Source organism: Eupeodes corollae, chromosome 1, assembly GCF_945859685.1.
Source record: "Eupeodes corollae chromosome 1, idEupCoro1.1, whole genome shotgun sequence".
In the NCBI taxonomy this organism is placed as follows: domain Eukaryota; kingdom Metazoa; phylum Arthropoda; class Insecta; order Diptera; family Syrphidae; genus Eupeodes; species Eupeodes corollae.
This window is the reverse complement of record NC_079147.1, coordinates 114,698,300-114,718,078: the sequence shown is the minus strand read 5'-3', so window position 1 is coordinate 114,718,078 and position 19,779 is coordinate 114,698,300.

Here is a 19,779-nt window from a genome sequence, read left to right as displayed (position 1 = left end):
TTAGACTGTCGGCCCGAAAGGTTGAGGTTATTAGAATTCTCTTGCAGCGTGATTTCGACAAGATTCAGCGATATTGCGACGACTGGAAACTGAAAATAAATGTCCAGAAGACGGAGACAATTCTGTTCCGGACTCCGTTGGCTAGGTCCACCAGGGATACGTACAAGAATTGGCGCAAGATGGTCATCGTTGATCTTCACGGGCAGCCACTAGCGAGCAAAAGTGTAGTGAAGTACCTCGGTGTCTGGTTATATCAGTATTTATATTTCGACAGACATATAAATGCTTCTCTGACCAGGGCCAGAGGAGCCTTCGCTATGACGAAACGGCTGTTTTTTAGCAGTCGGCTTGACCCCAGAGTGAAGGTAATTTGCTACATGGCCCTCATATGGCCAATGATCGTTTATGGTTGTCCTGTGTGGTTCAACGTTGCCCCTTCCCAGATGGAGAAGTTTCGGGTGTTCGAGCGGCAGTGTTTACGACGCACGCTGTACCGGCTTATAACGAACAGCCGAATCTTCTTATGTGCATTACTTTTCCAACGAGGCCGGGGCTCTAATCAACAGAATTGACAATTTCGTGATAAAACCCGTTCGAGGTCACATTGCAAGAGCTATGTCTTCGACCAACAACTTAATTTTCGGGGCGTTCTATCCGAACGACGAGTATTTTGAAAGTGCACGCTTGAGCGGCTTCATTCCACCAGAGGCATTCCTCTTTTTAGACAAATTCGGTCTGATACAGGATAGATTGGCAGTTCCGTTAATCTAACACGTCAGACGAAGAACCGTGGATGGGCGACTCCTGTACAATCTGGACGTCATGGCACAAGGCGGAGCAGAGCTCCTTCGGTTCAGTAGGGCTGTGTCGAACGGGACCGAACTGATAGGGTGAAGCAGGAGAAAAAGTTTTGGTGGCTTCAATCGGCACTTAATAATGGGTAGTCGGGATGGGGTTTTAAGCCTTGGCCGGCTTACATACTTGTTTAATAGTATTAGGGTTTAGTTTTAAGTAGAATAGGCATGGTGGCACGAAAAAAAATACGAAAAAAAACACAAAAAAATAAAAAAAAACATTAAAAAAATAAAATAAAAAAAAGACAACAAAATATGAAAAACAAAAATGTTAGATAGTTAGATTTGCTGCTGTGGTTGTTCTAGTTTTAAGTAGTTTATAAGTAGAATAGATAGTTTTAAGTTTTATTTAAGGACCTTATTTTAAGTAGTTTGTAAGTAAAAAAGGATATTGATATTAGTTTTTTTTTCAAATTTTCTAATAAATACAAAAATAAATAAAATTGAATTGAAGTTAAAATAGATCTTAGGGCCGAAAGGCATTAGTTTGAAGTGTCATAGTTTAACTTAGAGTGTCCGTATGGTACCATTAAGTTAGTTGTAAGTTATGCATAATAAGTCTAGTTTTATGAATTTTTGTCTAGCTTTAAGAATGAATTAATAAAAATGAATTTTAAAAAAAAAAAAGTGCGTTGGACTGTCAGGCAAGGGGTTTTGGGTTCAATCCCTGCCTGTGCCACCTTAATTTAAAAAAAAATAATTTGCGCGGGTACTGCCTCTTGCGAGGAATTGACAAATCCTTCAAGAGTAAATCTTGTCATGAAAAAGTGCTTTCTCAAAATTAGCCGTTTGGATTCGGCCTAGGTGGGTCCCTTCCATTCCTGACAACAGTACTCGCACACAGGAATGGTTGAGAGTTGTAAGTCACTGGTTCACGACGGACTGTTGCGCCACTCAATTTTTTTATATTTCAAATTTTACAAGGAACTTTTTACAAAAAACATTAAATGGAACTGTGCAGAAAATAAATAATTCATGGAGTAATAAAGTTCAGTTTTCAGTTGAATTAAAAAACATCATCAATTGTCATTGTGACATAAGTTCACTTGATAGTTAGGGAGATTTTTCTTGGCTAACTTTCCAGTCAACTTACAAATAAAGTTGCCTTAAGTGGAAGGCGATTTTTTGGCAGATTGGTCAATCAGATACTAGACACTTGCCTTACTTTCAAGTTCCTTATAAATCGCCTGAACCTGCCCATTGTCTTCTGATAGTAGGGAGGTAAGTCGCAAAATAATAAGTTTATTTATACTGCAAGAATTTGGAAATTGAAGTCAAGAAAACAGGTACTGTGGTTCATGTGTCTTTATAAATTTGAAAATGAGAGAGTTCGATATTCTATAAAATGTACAAACTGCATGTTGTATAGACATGTGATGAGACTTAGCCAGAAATGTCTTAAGACCATAAGTAAAGGGTGATTTTTTAGCTATTATCTTTTTGCCAACACTGGATTAAACAGTTGACGCACGTTTCGTATTTTGTTTCACTGTCGAACATCTTCATTTTGGTCCATAATTTAACCATGAATCGTTTTACAAACGAACAACGCTTGCAAATTATTAAATTTTATTATCAAAATGAGTGCTCTGTTAGGAGAGTTCATTGCGCGCTTCTTCCATTTTTATGCGGATGGACCATTTGAGGAGCAGTCAAGTTCAACATTGCATGAAATAATCTTTAAACATTAAATTATATGGACCGTACTTACCAGTCAGAATAGAATTGGGTTCAAAACCGATTCTTAAGGAACACCTTTTAAAACTGGCAAAAAAGACGAGATTTGGTAATATACACAGCCTGCTATCGGTCACTTAAATAACTTTGTATCAGATTTGCTGCAGACATTAATAAGTTAAAATGTAGAAAAAGCTTGCGAATGAGAATTAAGTGGTTAATTGTGTAGAAGGCTTTTGAGAAATCCAGCAAAACTAAGAAACCTACATTATCGTGATCAACTGCTTGCCGTATATCTTCGGTCAAATTCATAAGGGCTATTATGCAGTTAAGTTATGAACGAAAACTAGATTGAAGAGAAGGCAGTATGGCTATTGGACGAATGTTTGACACTTAATTCTTTTGGAACTGGAATAATTTTGGTTTGCTTCCAAACCTTTGACAAACTCCAGTTGTAAGCACTGAATTGAAAATAAATGTTATGCAAGTCAAAATAAGTTCAAGTAAGGCTTCAACAAAAATAGAATGTACATCAATCTTACAACCAATACAGTTCTATATTATATAGCAATTTAAATTTAAGAGCAAGAAAATTTAGTATTCCATAAAGACTTGGTTTTTAAGCTAAGCTTGTTTTCTTTGGAACATAAGCGACGAAATTTCAGTCTTAAACCAACCAAACCCTCCCTGTGCCTTCTATAGTTTGAGGTTGAGAGTTGTAAGTCAATTGAACGGACTATTGCCACACCTAATAATAATCTTATCACTTACAAAAACGACTTCAAGCAGTGAATTTGAGGTGGTAGTGAAATAGGCTGGCAAGCACATTTAAATCCAGAACCAAGAGATTAAACGAGTTCATAGTACTAATATGGTAACTTTCAACTAAAAGGTTTCTGTTAATTTCCACGCACAAAATAATCTTTGTTCACATCAAAGTGATTTCTTTCATAAGAGTAACAAGAGTTATAAAAATTCAACTTATCTGTTAAGTCGGAACACTGTGCCAAGTAAGAGTTTTTCATCTCCATTCGTACTGTCAAGTAAATAGATTCGTTCTTAAGCCGTACTATGCGAATGTGGAATGCCTTGCCACACTTTGTCTTTCTAAGATGTTGCAATATTCAGGAATTCAAAACCAATGTGCACCGATATCTCCTTTCAACCCCTCTCTCCTTTTTCTAGTGCTCACACTGTGTCTACATAATAAGGGTATTATATCCCTTTGAGTGTGCGCTTATTATATAAAAAGATCTCCAGAAATTAAGCTCACAAAAATGTATTCTTTTCACTATTCGGGCTAGATACATAGCTCAAATTACAAAGAATGCTAATCCTAACATAGAAAGCATCATATGCCCTCTACCACAGCAATTTCCCCTACAAAGTTTATAACCATATTAAAAAATATTATTGCAAAAATTACTATAATAAACCAGGTTTAGAAAACACAGATTGCTTCAACTTCAGACCTTTCAAACACGTATCTAAACTCATCAATTTGTTTCCTTAAGCTTTGTACTTTAATGTGACAAAATTGAAGTCCCGTACATTGATTGCAAAACACCCTTAACAATTTTACCAACACTAATCTATTGCCATCGCCAACACCATCAGAGGAATTCAAGATATTTTAAAGTATCTATAGCAATGGCTTTACCAATAATTTACAAAAAAGTATTAATATAATAAATAGCACGAGAATGTCACTGCCCAGCACTATGCCATACTAGTTCTTCAACAATCGTGAAGAACTCTAAGATATACCAGGAAGCAACCTAATGGCTTAATCTAGAGTCTTAATAGCTAGAACAAGAGAATCCATGTTCCGCTACAAGTTCAGCTTACCTCGAAACAAACATACATAGGATATTGAATGTTGAAACAAATTATATATCTTCCACAAGCGTTATAATTCTTCTATTGAGATACTTGTTTTTAAGATAAAAAGTTCAATTCGTACCAAAAAGTTACTGTTTCAATTGAGCTTTAGGCTCGGGGAGACATCCGTCGATATTTCTTCGAAAACGACTGACATTCGCCAAGTCAACGTTTAAATAAATTTAACAATGTGAAGTTTTATTACCCGTTATTACTGTATTGACACATACAACAAATATTACAATAGCTAGTTAAATGTATCCTAACAAGAAATGCAATGTTAATAACTTTGATAACAAAAAGATGTTTTGAAGGACCACCTGTCTGTAAGCGATTGAGACCAAAAATAAAATGAGCTATGGCAACAATTTGTATTTATCCTTTTAATATAGCTTATCCCTTTTTGGGGGCACACACTCTTACAAATATTTAAACCTAAAGTCGGCATTCCCTTTCTTGCGTCAGATGGAAAAAGAACAGCAAATTATAGAACAAAAAACTACCAAAAACATTAAATTTAATTTCTGGTTAAGAACAAACAACTTTCAGAAATCTGGATTGTCCTATCGAAACTACTTACCAACCTACCTACCTATGTACATGCATATAAACACTTTATTATCAACCCTTCAGTTTTACTATTATTTACAGATCCCAGTTACTCTCAATCCCTGCGTCATCTCGAGAACGGTTCTGTATGGTTTGTGGTACCTACATAATATATAGACTAAAATATCCTCTTCTCTAAACGAAATGCCCAAAGTTGTACATAAGAAATAATTGTACGTATAATTGGAATATGGGCGCCGCTACCTTCGCCAATTTGATTGCAGTTCATAATAGGAATTATTTAATTACTTCTAGTTGAGATTCAGGGCGATGTAAACATTATCATCACTAATACATAAGTTTTACAGTCGTATAACCCACCCACCTCCTATGGTTGCGGAACTGGGCACAAATGGGTTTGGTTGATTTTGGTTTCAGCAGGAGCGGCACCGGTCACAGTACAGGTGGCACAGGCAAGGATTGAACACAATGTCTCTTCATTGACAGTTCTAATCATTTTTTTTTTAAAACTTTCTTAAACCTAGACAAAAAAGAAGCTGGGATACGACATACACTGAAAACTTCGAATCCCATCTTTCAATTTGTCTTCTTTAAAAGTTGGTAGCTTTTCGTGTTGCGTTAAAAAAGTTGTGAGTTGAATTATTCTTAAGAATTTTAAAAATTACCAACAATATTTTTCATATCAAGAAATAGTTTAGATTGAAAATAAGTTTTGTTAAATACATTTTTAGTCGAAAACAAATTTTTACCAATTTTAGTAGCATTTTTAAATTTTTACAAATTGAATGAATGAATTTAGTTTGAGAGATATCAAGAATCGATCATCAATTGTTACCAAATTTAAGTATTATTTCTTGTAGATTTTATTTTTTTATGAAAAAACGGACTATTGGATTTTTATAAAAAAAACTACTGAATATCTAAAACAATATTTTCTGTGAAATAAAAAAGTTTGAAGACAATATTTTTAATTTGTAAAAGCTATTTCAGTCGTAAGTAAATCTGTACCAAGTTAAAGTATTTTTTTTGTTAGGTTTTTATTTTTTGTAAAAAAAAATAATTTTCCTTAAAACTTTACAGAATTTTAAAAACAATATTTTTCAAAAGATAAAAGTAGTTTAAAGCTAATATTTCAACGTTTTGAAAAGATATTTGACTCGAAAATCAATTTTTACCAACTTTAAGTAATGTTTTTTTTTTTATAAAAAAAAACCATCAATTCGATTTTTCTCAAAATCTTACCAGATATTAAAAAAAATATTTAGAGGTGAAACATTTTTTTTTTCAGTTTTTTTGATTTATAAAAAAAACCTTTAATTGGATCTTTTTCAAAAAATATTACTTCACAATATATTATATAAAATTTTATTTAAGTCTTTAGCGTTTTTGGTTCGTAAGATATTTAGGTTTAACCAAAATGTTCACCTTTTTTTTAAATTGCTAATGAACGTACGGATATACGGACGTACGAACATAGCACGCACGCACAGACATCTTTCTAAAAATCTTTTATTGCGACGCTAGGGACCTTAAAACGTTGAAATATGTCAAAATTTTCAAATTGACAGATCGGACCCATTACAATAACTTCCTATGAGGAAGCCACTTTAATTTAACCTAACTTTAACCTTACCTAACCATTGCCAAAACAGTAGATGCATTTTCTTTTAAATGTATTTAATATTGCGATCCCTAGCGGCACAAAGGACCTCAACTACTTCTACGCGATATCGTGACATATAGGAACTATATGGCAAGTTTTGCATTAGTGCAAAATTTCGAACTCGAGATTTTAATGAAACGATGGTAGAGAAGTCGAAAAAAGTGTGTCCCGCGATTCCGTACGGTCTGTTTTGTCTGTCTGTCCACGCTCCTACAGCCTTAACCTTTGGGACGATTGAGTTCAAACTTAGAAGTTAAGGTTTTGAACGGATTCGTGTTAGGCGTTTTTTCATTTTTTTAAGATTAAAACTAACAGTCAAAAAACGAGAATTCAAATTTTCTCAAAAACAAACCGATAGATTTTTTTAAGTTTTATCTAAAATTTTATTTTTTAACTTGTCTTCTTTTAATAAGAAAAACATATTTTTTGTATTGCGTTTTTTCATTTTTTTTAAGATCAAAACTAACAGTCAAAAAACGACAATTCAAATTTTCTCAAAAACAAACCGATACATTTTTTTAGGATTTATCTAAAATTTTTTTTTTAACTTAGCTTCTTTTAATAAGGAAAACATATTTTTTGTATTGCTCTGGAAAGGTACCGCTCATAGAACCGTTATTTTGTTTTTAATTTTCTCAGCAACTTATAAACTGATTTTTTTTTATTTTTTTGAATAAGCTCTTAAATTGCCTTAACAATATTTGATTATCAAAAGTGCAATTTTTTATCGTTTGGAATTTTAAAAAATATTGAATTTTTTTTTCAAAATTCTATATCTCAAAAACGGATCAACATTTTTTGTTTATGAAATTCAAATGTAGAGCGTATATTTACAATCACTAAACAACTGCATACCAAAAATATTTTTAGAACAAAATTGAAACATTTTATTTAAAACAATTGAAAATCAAGGGTTTTTTGTTTTATAAAATGGCATTTCAATTTTAAGACAAACTTATTTTTGAGATAAAATTTTTTCTTAAAAAATGTGTTTTTTTGTTTAAATTATTTTAACTGTATTAAATGTAACCCCCTCCCATCTCACCAGATACAATCCTATGCATGACCCCAAAAGAAAGCATTATTTTGACAATTTTTTTTTTCATTCTTATCTTTTATCCAAATTATTGCATGTGGTACATATTTAAGTATTTTTATAACTATAACTATTGCAAATACCAACGATGGCCGTGTAGCGCCACTGCATCAGATTAACGAATATGATATATTTAATCAACAATCTATTTCAAAGTTTCTTCTATTCTAGAAGTAATATCTTGGTACCTTTGTATATATGATTTTAAAATATTATTGTTTTAGTTGCCTTCGCCTAAATAAAGGAATAAATACTTAGTACAAGTTAAAGAAACGGGCCAGAAAGACTTTATGTATTTTCTATTGGAATCACTTTTCCAACGTACACCTATGTACATATATATTGTATTACGTACAACCTCTACAACTACTGCTTACGTGCCACTACATAACTAAAATCCAAAACGCACAAGAGTCTGACTGTAAACAACACATGAATAGCAATTTCTTGTACCTGTTCGTATACTTGTTTTTTTTTTTTAAACTTTAACGAAAAAAATGAACTGAACGTTATAACTCCATGTTTGCACACTAGGAAAGAAATAATGTGATTGGATTGTAGTAAGTACCTTCTAACTACCAATAACGTTCCTTTATTATCATCATAAACATGTCTTTATCTATCTATCTGCATAAAGTTGAGCACACCAATCAACTATTCTTTATTCGTTTTAGACACCTACCTAACTACACATCCAATAAACGATCGCTTTACAATTTCAACATAAATGTTCTTCCTCTTTCTTATCTTCAGATAATTTATTTTCCATCCTGGTTCTTCCAATATGAAATTAAAATAAAGCTATCCAAAGGAAAAAGCTTTGAACGAACTAATTGAATACACAAACAATTGTTTTCGTTAAGTATGCTTACAAGTATTTTTCATTTCCGGTTGTGTCTTGGGATGAATCGCGTATTTTATTTGACAAATCAAATGGCATTTATATCTTTGAAGACAAACATATTTGTCAGGTATAGTTTAAAATCTTATATAGGTAAGTTCGTGCAACCCAGTCGTGCATTTTTTTTAAACTGCTATAGTAAAAAAACCACCCACACAATTTTCTTGAGAGCCCTTTCTGCATCATTCTGCATTATTATCTGTATAACAAAATGTATTTGAAGTCGATATCTCTTTTGGTTATTGAGCTATGGACAACGAAAAAACGTCGCGAACGTACGGACGCACAGACATTTTTCTAAAAACTTTTATTTCTATTATCCTTAAAACGTCGAAAAATTTCAAAATTTTCAATTTGAAAAACAGGACCTATTACAATAACTTCCTATGGGTAAAAATATAAGGTTTTGACTTACAAATGATTTCATTCTGTGCTTAATTTTGTTTGTTATCGTTAGATAAGTGTTTCAGAAAAATTCAATTAGTACTTTTTATAAAAAAAAACAATGTTACTAAAATTGATAAAAATTGGTTTCGACTACAAATCTAGAGAAAAAAAATAACGGCTTAACCATTTTAAATTTTGTAATTCGACATCTGCCAAACCATTTTTTTTTTTCAGTTGAAAGTCTGACATTTACGAATAGTTCATATAATCGTCCAACTACGCAAGCAATTGGCAAAATTGTGAAGAAATTTGAAGAGACTGGATTGGTTACAGATATTGTTAGAAAAAGAACCGATGCTTCCAACAATTTGCGTGGTGGTCATTTAAATAATGAAGTGTTTCACAAATAAAGTCAACGTTCAAACTTTATAATAAAAAAGAAATATCATGAAAAAAATATTCAATATGTGTTTTATTTACGTTTACTTTTGAAATCTTAAAATGAATAACGCTGTGTATGAAAATCAAACTTATTTTATAATAATACAAAATACTGTTACAAACTTTTGTATAATTTTTTAGAAAAACATTATGCAAAACTTTTTCCAAAACACGAAAACTTACAAAAACCTGATATAAGAATTAGTTTTCGACTAAAAAAAAGATTTTTTTGGTATAAATGTTGTTACTAAAATATTTTGTTAAACTTTTAGAAAAATCGATAGAGTACCGATGACTTTAAGAAAACGTGATATCAACATCTGATATCCGTATTTTCTCAGATAGCCAGGCCGCTACCAAATTCCTGGACTCTGAATATGTAAAAACTCTATAACAGTCCATATCTGTCGACCATGTCTAATAGAGATGGCAAAACAGTTTAATATTCACCTTTGCAGGATGCCGGGCCATAGACACTTTATAGGAAATTGTAGGTCAGATGAAATAATAGTAAAACTGTCAAGGTTTTTGCTATCTCTAAGAAGATCGTATATAAACTGGATAATCGGTGTCATAAGCGGATGATTGTCTAATAGAAGAGCACGTCAGGCGTTTTATCAAATCACTTTCACAGAAGCTGTATGGTTGAGTAATAGGAGGAAATAGTTCTTCCCTTCCTCTGTACATGCCCTACTAAAAAAAATGAAAAAATTACCTAGGAGAATAACGATTCTATAACGATCTAAACAGTCTTTAATCATATTAAAATAAGCAGTCTTTGATGTTTCGTAAGGGACTCAAGCTGGTTTCATTGACAATTGGCCTAAGTATTTTCTACTCCATCACGGACACCCATTTTAACTTAACCTAACGGATGGGAAATTATCAGTTAGGTCACATACAAGCATATTTTCGTAATCATTTTCTAAGCTGCGTTTATGATTTAAACTTCGAGAATACGCTATTAATACAAGAATAAATCTCTGTGCTGGGGCTCAGTTGATGTTATTCTAATGCTATTCCAGCACTGGGGGACTTTGCGGCACGGATTGTTTTCTAGGAAAATTTGTTTATTATCATTTACTATTCACATATTATATAAGTATCTGCACATATACATATATAATGTATACTATCATAAATGTATATATATCAGTGCTAGCCAATTGTGGCGGCACAATAAAAGTTAAGGGAAGGTTGATTCTTTCTATTATGCTTTTTTTTGTAATTATAATAATAGAGCTTATCATCATGTAGGTAGCCGTGTAACTATGGGACGAAAAGTGTATGCTGTTAAATTTAATATTAAGGATTAACGTGTTTTTTCATGTTCTTGGGATGTAGGGAGTTTAATCCTGTACTTGATGACAGAAAAATATAACGTAGGTGTCTTGGTATCTCTATATAGCTGTTTCAGAGCAGACTTAGTTTTATAATACGATAAAAGGGTTGTCTTGTCAAAAACTTAATTCATACGAAACATACAACTATTAATGTACAGGCAGTCAATTTATTATGATTTAGCTTTGAAAAGGAGGTGAGTCAAAAACAGATAAATTTGTTCTGTAAAATAAAATTAAAAGTAGGTAGGGCTATCTTTCATTTTATGGTAATCATTTGAAAAAGTTAAGCGAGACATACTTTCCGAAAATAGTACACGTCATTAGTGTTTTTATCGGGTTTTCCTAAATTTGACCATTCTTAGCTGTGAATATTGAGTTGGGGGTATTACTTTAGCGTTAATTTGGAAAGTGACGTGATGCACCAATTTTTTGTTGTTCCTTTTATGTACTACCCGTAGCGTGATGGTTACTGCATAAGACTGTCGTGTTAGAGTTCTTTGGTTCAATTCTCTTTTTTACGGGTACTGACTCTTGGGAGGAGTTGACAAATTCTCTTAAAGTAATTCTGTCATGCAAGGTGATTTTTCAAATAAGCCATTCGAAGTCGGCTTAAATCTGTAGGTACACAGAAATGGGTGAGAGTCGTAAGTCACTAGGCCCTAGTTCTCAATGGAGTGTTGCGCCACATAATTTATTTATTATATTAACAAAACCACCAGAGTCCCAACATTTGAAATTGTGAGTTTTTGTATGTGTTTTAAGAGTTTGGCCAACGGCAGGTCACATGGTCCCTTATGTTAAGTGTTTGTGTTAAGTTCCACGTGACCACCGGTGGCTCACATCTCCTTTTGTATGCTTTTCTTTCAACTTATTTTGTGGTTCACTTTTCACAGAAATGCAGCAGGCTAAAACCAGGATTCTGATAATGAGAATGATGTTATCCAGGTTTCTGAATCAGACTAATATTTTCCACCATATGCTGATTCAAGTGATTCCAATGAAAATACTTATATGGACGGCTGTGAATCAGAGACTAAAGATGAGAATATTCTTCCCCTTACATCTGGGAAAGTATTATTAAATGAATATGAAGTCGAGATACAAAGTTATCAATGAATAATATATTGAATCACCTAAACTCGATACTACCTAAAACCGAACTTTTACCCAAATAAAGCTTATTGATTACGTTAGTTAAATTATGTTGGATGATGTATACCAATTTTTACCGAAAGTAATTTGAACGAAAAAAAAACAAGGAAAACAAAACAATTACTCGAAATTCTAGATCTTAAGATTAGACACTAAAGTATCAGAAATAAAAAAGGACCAGGGTATAGTTATTTGGAGGAACAGGTGGCTTAGTGGAAATGTTGAAGTAACATTCTGTCAGGACTAATATCCCAAGAAAAGCACTGGCTGTACCAGACAACTTTTATACACCTGTATTTCTTGCAAGAGTGTTGATCAGCCGTAAAACGCATTTCATTGTAATTCTTCGCATAAATAAATTATGTTGTTGTAGCTAAGCCTCGCAGACGGGAAACAAATAGCGGAAGTATGTTGCGGTGATCGTTTCTATATTGGAAGACAAACGTATTGTTTTGATGTTAAGTACAACACAAGGTGTGGAATAATGCTCAGGATTTTAACAAGCTTTCAACCAGTACACAACAAAAAAATACCCATTGAAGAAATTTAAATGAGTGTATAAAAGTAACAATTCCGTATTTTATTCTGTTTATTGTTGCTGTGATATGCTTTGTAAGTTTAAAAAAAAATAAAGAAGAACTAATTTTGGTTATCAAACAAAAAACAATACATACCATTTTTGGGAGAGAACTTTTTTGTTTCACAGCTATTTCACGAACCTATAAAATATCCTTTTTCCTGAAACAATTATCCGCCACTTTGATCTGCGTTATTTGAATTATTATAAAAATTGCGAGAGGTTCTTAATTTCTCTTAATAAGTTTGAAAAGATGTATGTATGTTGAGAGCGACTTTTTAAATGTACAACTTTAAATCAATTTAAAAGGTTCTAAAATAGAATTTGTATTTGATTTTGTCAACTTATTCTTTTCTGAGCTCAATTTAAATAAATTATGATGAATACACGCATGCTGTTGTAATTGACATGGGCAACAAAATTGGAACTCAGCCCATTTGAATAAACTTGAATAATAATGTCTCAACAACTCCGCACGAATGCAAGTGCTAAGGATATGTGGTTTTGGAACGAATTGCTTCCAGAGTAAATTTTATAAGGACCGTTTTACAGTTCTTCTTAGTGCATCTAAGAAATTTATTTTAACCCTTTTATTGACAGGTTATAAAGGGTGATTTTTTTGAGGTTAGGATTTTCATGCATTAGCATTTGACAGATCACGCGGGATTTCAGACATGGTGTCAAAGAGAAAGATGCTCAGTATGCTTTGACATTTCATCATGAATAGACTTACTAACGAGCAACGCTTGCAAATCATTGAATTTTATTACCAAAATCAGTGTTCGGTTCGAAATGTGTTTCGCGCTTTACGTCCGATTTATGGTCTACATAATCGACCAAGTGAGCAAACAATTAATGCGATTTTGACCAAGTTTCGCACTCAGTTTACTTTATTGGACATTAAACCAACCACACGAATGCGTACAGTGCGTACAGAAGAGAATATTGCGTCTGTTTCTGAGAGTGTTGCTGAAAACCGTGAAATGTCGATTCGTCGCCGTTCGCAGCAATTAGGTTTGTGTTATTCGACCACATGGAAGATTTTACGCAAAGATCTTGGTGTAAAACCGTATAAAATACAGCTCGTGCAAGAACTGAAGCCGAAAGATCTGCCACAACGTCGAATTTTCAGTGAATGGGCCCTAGAAAAGTTGGCAGAAAATCCGCTTTTTTATCGACAAATTTTGTTCAGCGATGAGGCTCATTTCTGGTTGAATGGCTACGTAAATAAGCAAAATTGCTGCATTTGGAGTGAAGAGCAACCAGAAGCCGTTCAAGAACTGCCCATGCATCCCGAAAAATGCACTGTTTGGTGTGGTTTGTACGCTGGTGGAATCATTGGACCGTTTTTTTCAAAGATGCTGTTGGACGCAACGTTATGGTGAATGGCGATCGCTATCGTTCAATGCTAACAAACTTTTTGTTGCCAAAAATGGAAGAACTGAACTTGGTTGACATGTGGTTTCAACAAGATGGCGCTACATGCCACACAGCTTGCGATTCTATGGCCATTTTGAGGGAAAACTTCGGAGAACAATTCATCTCAAGGAATGGCGACCGGTAAGTTGGCCACCAAGATCATGCGATTTGACGCCTTTAGACTATTTTTTGTGGGGCTACGTCAAGTCTAAAGTCTACACAAATAAGCCAGCAACTATTCCAGCTTTGGAAGACAACATTTCCGAAAAAATTCGGGCTATTCCGGCCGAAATGCTCGAAAAAGTTACCAAAAATTGGACTTTCCGAATGGACCACCTAAGACGCAGCCGCGGTCAACATTTAAATGAAATTATCTTTAAAAAGTAAATGTCATGGACCAATCTAACGTTTCAAATAAAGAATCGATGAGATTTTGCAAATTGTATGCTTTTTTTTTTTTAAAAGTTCTCAAGCTCTTAAAAAATCACCGTTTATTATATTGTTAGTAAATATCTTTGTACAATAGGGTGATAGGAAAGGTAGATTTATTTGCACTCATGACAAAAGTTTTAATTTGTTTGAAATAATATTTTCAACGTCATTTAATCTCTAATTATTAAAAATAATTAATACATTTCAGTTGGAATATTTTTAAACAAAATCGTTTTTTACGTTTTGACATGATTTGTTATGTTTTATTTTAATCGTTCGAGTTTACTTTGTTTGTGTGAAGAAAAAGATCGTATATCGTTGAAGGAACGACTCATTACTTTGGTGGAGGAACAGAAGTTCCTTTTTAACACCAAATTAAGCTCGTATAAATATACAACTAAAAGAAGCCCTATAACGGAATAAAATTACTAAAACTAGAAATAGTACTATCTAGCAAATGCCAACTGCACTCGAGATGACTAATGGCCTATACATCACAACTAAAATTTATCGCTTATCCAATCATCATTAGTGTCCAGAAGAAAAAATGTAATGCATTTGTAAAAGAATTTTTAATTATTAAAATATGTATTTAGTTCGAGATGAGAAGCAGCGATGGAAGGGCTTCGAGATCGCTTCTTACACGAACACGAAAATATGACTTCCATTCCATCAGGCTGCTATAGTTGGGAGTATTTACTTATTTTTTTAGATATACTTATGAAATATCGAAATTCAAGAGGACCGTTATGTACATATGTAATTCCGAAGATGATACTAGCGGTGGTAATGCCAATGGAAGTAACAACGACATCGCTCCAAAAAAATCTCGAAACATCAAGCGGAAGGTCGCTGAAAAAAACACTTAAAATTTGTATGAATGGTTAAAACACTAAAGTTGTTGCTAATCGGACGTAGCGCCATGCGTCGTCACGATATGGACGATTAAAGGTACGATTATATAGCATTGGTTCTCATGCGCTAAAGGTGAACTAGTCATTTTATTCGTTAGACTTTTACCCCCCTGGCTAAGTCTACGTCGCCCTTTCTCCTCCACTTACATTCTATGCGTAGATTACGCGAAGAACTTTTTCGGTCGAAACGACCAAAGGTGCTCTTGTCCGCTTTGGTCATACTCCATGACTCTGCATCGTAGAGCAGGACGGTGATGATGAAGGTCATATATAGCAACACTTTGGTCGCTCGGGAGAGGGCTTTACTACTCAACTGCTTTCTTAGCCCAAAGAAACAGCGGTTAGAAAGAATAATTCTTCGTTTGATCTCAGAGCACTGGTATTGTTTCATGTCTTCATATCGGAGTCCAGGAAGACAAAGTCCTTAACTAACTTATTCAAAGTTGTGTCTGTCGAAACGGTAACACTTTGACCGAGACCACGCGACGGTGTTGTAGATTCTTTCTTGATGGCAGTTTGTACTTTGGTTTTCCTTCATTAACCAATAAAACCATTTTTGCCGACTGCCTCAACACTCACAAAAGCCCCATTGACATCATGCTGAGTTCTCCGATTATGTCAATTTCATCAGCATTTGCTAGTAATTTTACAGGCTTTTGAAAGACAGTGCCTCTGTGTGGGAAAGGACGATGGGAAAGAAATCAAATCAACTTGTCTGAAGCTTTCTTGACATCGAAAGGTTTAGTAAAGTTGTTTAAAACCTTTATGGAGCAGCGCGAATTCTCCATGGTCAACCTGCACAAACGAACGAGTTTGGCAGGTATGCCAAAACTATACGACTCTTTCCTAATGATTCTGTCATGTGTGGCCTTGAAATCGATGAAAGATGATGTTGATGTGTCGATTTGATGTTCTTGGGCTTTTTTCCACTATCTGCCGTAATGTAAATATTTGATCGATAAGGACTTATCAGGTTTTTGACGATGGGATTAAGACTTTCACATATTACTGCAGAGAAGATTTTGTAAGCGATGTTAAGCAGACTGATTCCTCTATAGAATGTGCAGTTTAGGGGATCTCCTCTTTCCAGTATCGAGCAAACAATACTGAGGTTCCATTCATCGGGCATGTTTTCTTCCGATCATATTTTACAGATACGTTAGTGCATGCTCCCAACCAAATTATCTGAAGCTGCTTTGAAGAGCTCGGCATTCAAGCCATCTGCTCCAGCGGCTTTGTTAGACTTCAGCTTAGATATGGTTATCTCTATTTCGTCTAAGTCGAGAAGACGGAATTGATGGCTTTCACCGTCTATATATTAAATAGATCATCCTGCCTGACATCCGAATTCGGTTTGTAGTCGCCGCGCCGTTATACAGTCTAAAGAAATGGTCTCAGCATTGACTGCTGTATATCACTATGCTTATAGTTGATTGATTTGGTCTTGAAAGTAAAACAAAAACTATAAATGTATGTCGACGATGTATGACGTTGTTGTCGTCCTTTTCGTTTCCAAAATTTAAAAGAAATTTTAAGCGGTTAAATGTGTGATATTTTCAACCGAATAGAATGCTCACGGTAAGGGATATTATTCGTGTGGAATGAGGTTCAGGAAAAACTGCTGAAAGAGCTGATTAAAAATACTACTCAACAAAATAAAGGTTTCCCCTTAAAATCAGAATATTACAGTCGTTTTGCTGAATTCACTATTTAAGGTCAATATGTGTTTTTTAAAGACGAAATAGAACGGATTTAATTTTGTGCTATGGCCAACAATTAAACTTTATTTTAACGATAAGAGTTTGCCATTATGTTTTAAAAATTATTTACCATCTCCTTAAAAAGTATTGCCAGACAAAAATAGCCAAAACATAATGTTTTTTTACTTATACATCTTTTTGTAGAACAATATAGAAACCCTTAATAAAATATATGTACATATGTATATGTGGTAGCTTTAATTAGTGCAACAAAAAAAAGTTAGGTAAAAGTAGGACATTTTCGTATTATTTTTTTTAAAGCAATCGGTTAAGATATTTGCATTTTTATTTTTATAATAGATGAAAAATCAAACGTTGTTCGAAGTTCCACTATTTTAACCTTATTAAAAAAAGATGTTGTTAGTATTATTCCTGTAGTACTTTAAAACCAATATTTTAATAAACATATCGAATCTTTTCGTATGGTGAGAATGAACAGAGGTTTAAAAGGAAGATCAATCAATATAAAAAATGTCTCCTTATGAAATAAAAGTGCATAAGTCGCATATCGAGATTGTACAGTGGCATAAATTCCCACAGCAAAACGATGGATGGCGCTGGCGGCTACACACGATGAAAGACATTCAACTTACGCGTAGACCGTCGTCGTCGTCTGTCGACTGGCCAACAGGAAAAATTATTGTCCAGAATATTGTTTCACGTAATTTCCCAAAGGTGATTATTATAGCATGCGGCCTGGCCCGGAAGCGTAACTCATACTACAGAAAATATAAAACCCTAGATAAAAGGGGCCAACAACGAGACCAATGAGTACTGGTTCCTTCCTGTTCTTTTTTCTTAGTACGTCTTCCTCTAGTAGAGTCCTTGGAACAATTTTCAGTACATAGTTGTTTGTGCTCCTTTGTTTCTCATTTATTTCATTTTGTAAATGTTTACCAAAGTATCCTCCAGGACTGTTGGCAGAATTTATTTGTTTGCTGAAAGAATAAGAAAGAGGCTGGGGTGGTGGTTGGGAAACGAAACGGAAAAACTAGCTGTAGAGTTTTTTTTATTGTTGTCTGGTCAAGATCCATCCAACTGCTGCGTAATGGTTTAACATTTATAAAATTATAATTTAGAATAAATTGTCATGAGCCCATGTCGAAAGATATTAGTTGACCGAGTATCATTCGCTTTTGGGCGGTTTGATTCGCCCTTGGGTATAAACGAGATATGTCTCTAATGACACCTTATTATATACCAACATTATTTAGATATTTTAAATAATATTTGTAAAAGTTTTAAAGTCCTCGTGCACCTATGTACGATATGTACTATGTATGAATGTTTTTCATCATTTTACAGAAGACGACGTCTGGAATTCAGTTTTCTTAAATTAAAAACATTGTCCATTCGATTATGTATATTTAAATAATGGCAGAAATTTAAAACTATTTTCTAATTGATGGAATAATTTTGTGTTGTTTTTAATGTCGGAGAGTAGAAGTTGGCAGTATTTTTCGAACTCGTGATTTTGATCTACCGTAGCGTCATCGTTAGAATTTCGCATAGACAAAAAAAATCAGGGACTCTCGTTAAAATTTCATCTTGTACATAAATTCAATTAGTTAGGTTGGGCATGCAGCCATTCTCATACAGAGTCACAACTGCATTCGTAGACCATATGTCGGCACTGATATTTTTTTGTAAATGGTGTTTGAGTGTTCCATCTGTCGGAAATGCCTTAAAGTTGAATTCTATCGCAATTGGTTATATTTTCTCACACCTGTTTTGAGTTTCTTTTTCAAAATGCTTAAGAGCAAGTTGATGTATGCCATATTTTTCCTAAACTCTAAGAGGATCTGTGAGCTACAACGGAAGGGTGAAAATTGTTGTTGGGATGTATCGCGTCAAGTATGTTTCTCTTGTTATCTTTAATATTACAAAAAAAAGTTTTACCTAATTCTTAAAATCATGTAATGATAAAACATTTGTTTTGCATTCATTTATTATTACCAAGATCAAGTCGGGTTTTTCGATAAAAAAACGTTTACCTTTTTATTCTTAAGGGTGTAAAAATGTGGAAATCGACCATATACCTTATACATAATTGTATTAGCTTATGCTTTACCAAGTGTTTTTCTTTTCGAGAAATTTATCCTTCTTGGTTAATCTTCTAAAACTTAGAGTGGTAAAGGTTATTGTTCTGAAAGCAATCAACTATAGGGAACAATTTTAATTACCAAAGACGTTTTGCAAGACTGAATTTGAAAATTGCCTTAACTTTTTTCCCTCTCATCGTAGATAGTTCATATTAAGTGCCAATGGTTTTCAGACGTGTTGTCATCGTTGTAGATCTTTCTTCCCGGACATACGAAGACGTAGTGAAAATGTACCACAGCCATCATAAGACTTCGATAACCGAAGGCAACAACCTGCAGACCTTAAACCTGCAGAAGGAGATGATGCGGTTATATATCATAGGTATAGTCACTGGATAAAAGCACCATAGTAGGTATACTTATTTCCTCTTTTTCGAACCTTGGAGAGTTTCATCACGATATGAATTTAATTAACCTCGAAAAGTTCAGTTCAGAGTGCATGTCTGCAGAAAATTTCCCAACTTCAGTGGTGCAGCAGGGTTGATATTTGGGTCAAAATTACTTTAAAATTAAAACGCTCCTGTGTTAATCAGATAATCCTTCTCTAGGTTCTTTGCTTATAGGTACAAAGTGTTAACTATACATGATAACTAAAACACTGCCGAATGTA